Raw genomic sequence first — 2,682 nt, 5'->3', positions numbered from 1 at the left:
CCCTTCTCAAGACTGTTGAGGACTTTGGCAGCAGAATTAATACAATGTCAATGTGGATGACTATTGAACAGCTCTTTTCCTACTAGGACGTTATATAGCCTGTTGTTGTTGTTGCTATGTGCCGTAGAGTCGGCCCCAACTCATAGCGACCCCTCCTTGGGTTTCCGAGTTAGTATCACTACGGAAGTAGATTTCCCAACCTTTCTTCCGAGGTTATATAGCCTAGGCACTGAAGATTTTAATATCTGTTCTGTAAATGCATCCTCCTAGACTTCCACACAGCCCACTCCCTCATTCCAACCAAATTTAGTTATCAGCTTCTTTAAACCCTCAATCCCTGGCCCCCTTCTTCTCTTTGGGCATCCTCTTGCTCACTTGCTTCCATATTGAACTGGACCTCCCAAGATAATTCAATTGTGTGCAGATGCTCCTCTTCTGCTCCTATATCTCAAGGGCTAAGATCTACTAAGGAATCACACAGCATCACAAATTCATAACCAGTTATGGTTTTTAATCTCAAGTAGGCTATTTAGTTTAGGATACTAAGCCAAACTATAGAATCCTAAAAAGCAAAGAACTTTATTTCATATGCCCTACAGAACTTTGCATATAGCAGACAATCATTTTTTGCTCAAATTAATCAAGTATCAAATATATATATATATATATTTTTTTTTTCCTTGTTCTTGTCCTTCTTCAATTTTCTCTTCTCTTCCCTTAGTGGTTATTCGCCACCCACTCACCATCTGCACTGCACACTCCATGCCCTTCCTTATCATCAAACAACCCTATTTTCCTTCCTATTTCAAACAGAATATAGGTACCATTAGGCACATCTCTCTGCTTCCAAATTTCTGACCTCCAAAATAAATTATCTATCTGCATCCGTATCTACTCATTACTCCTTTCTTCCTGCCTCAAAAGAATAGATGCTGTTTCTCTTATCTAAGATTTATTCCTCTGCCCATGTTCTCAATCCCATCATCTCTTACATCTTCCCAAGACATGTTCTATAATTGATCACCTCTAGTTTCTGTGTCTTCAGGCTTTTTCTTTCCTCTGGTTCCTATATACACCAAATAAACTTGTATGCTAAGATAGTGTACATGGACTTTTCTTATGACATCCTTTAGATCAGGAATACCCTCTCTTCTATCTCTCCACTAAAATCCTTACAGACTTGGCTCAAAAGTTCTACCCTCTAAGAGTACCCTTTCCTGGAAGACATATCTATTTGAATTTCCATAATATTTTTTGGTATCATTCGTAGTTCATTTATCACCTACTGTCCTATCCTAAAGTTTGTCCATCCTTCCTTGTCCCTCCCTCCCTCCCTTTCCTTTCTCCCTCTTCCTTCTTCCCTGCCTGCTGTTGTCTTTTTTCCTTTCTCTTAACAAACACTTTCATGTAGCATTTACATCACACACTGTTCTAAACACATTTTAAAACAGTAACTAATCTAATAATATCAAGAATTGCAAGTATTTTCTCATTTAAATATTTGTATGTAGTTTGCTATATTAGATTTTTTAATTCTTGAAGCAAAATTCATAATGGTATATCTTAGGCTATCACTATTTTGTTATCCCAGAGCTGGGCAAGCACCTCACACATGCACGTAATAGTTATTCAATATGTTTTTCAAATGCATGAATGCATGGGAATGATTTGGTCATTGTATAATCTTGATGTTAATGACAAAATCTCACACACTGTCTTGTTCTATAAAGTGAGTTACATCTTACACAGGGCTCTAGTCACGATATATAGGGTGAGGAGGGGAGTCCTACATAGTCAAATTTACCTTTGAAAATCTCTTAGTAAGAACTCAGGTTGAAACTCTTCATGTTATCTTTCAGAAAGTCTAGGACAATCCAGTCTCCCTTCCAGTATTGAAAGAGATTGCTCCACTGATTTCAAAATGAGGTAACTGGTTTGTGTTTAGGGTTCATGCTGTAAAACAATGATATATCCTTAAATCTAGAAACATTTTCACCCTGGTGAGATGATCACACAGTGAGAGATATGTGGGAACTAGGAACTGAAATCAACCTATGGAATTATAGATTCACATCTCCTACCCACAATCACTCCCAGCATGCACTCATCAAGTGGAATGGCAGGCAATATTGCCCAAATTGCTTGTGCTACCATATCCCATTAAATCTGAAGACATTAGCTGTAAGACACATAATTTTATATACCACTAAGAAATTTTAAATGATGACAATTAAACTGTGTCAAGCCATCAATTGTAAGAAGAATTCCAATTTTAGAGATATTAAAATATATATCTTAGAATCAACGAAGTGCATTATTAACTTTTTTAAACCAAACTATACTATCCTAAAAAGCAAGGAACTTTATTTCATATGCCCTACAGAACTTTGCATATAGTAGACAATCATTTTTTGCTCAATTTAATCAAGTATCAAAAAAAGCCAAAATTAAGAGTTTTCCAGAGGGTTAGAGAACCAGTTTCAATCTATGAAGAGTCATAATAAATCAGTAGCTTACGTGTCACTAGAAAATAGTAAGTTTAGAGGAAATTTCAATCAAATACATGAACAAGTTCCTCTTTATTAGAAGTATAAAGTGCAAGGCATAAAGCATGTTGATCCTCAATATCCATTTGTATACAAGTGGAATCTCATTAAAATAAATTCTAAGAACAGTCTGAAA

This window comes from Orycteropus afer, unplaced genomic scaffold (genome assembly GCF_000298275.1).
Source record: "Orycteropus afer afer isolate SDZICR_OR568_19922 unplaced genomic scaffold, OryAfe1.0 scaffold00339, whole genome shotgun sequence".
Taxonomy (NCBI): Eukaryota; Metazoa; Chordata; class Mammalia; order Tubulidentata; family Orycteropodidae; genus Orycteropus; species Orycteropus afer.
Note: the sequence above shows the minus strand (reverse complement) of the source record.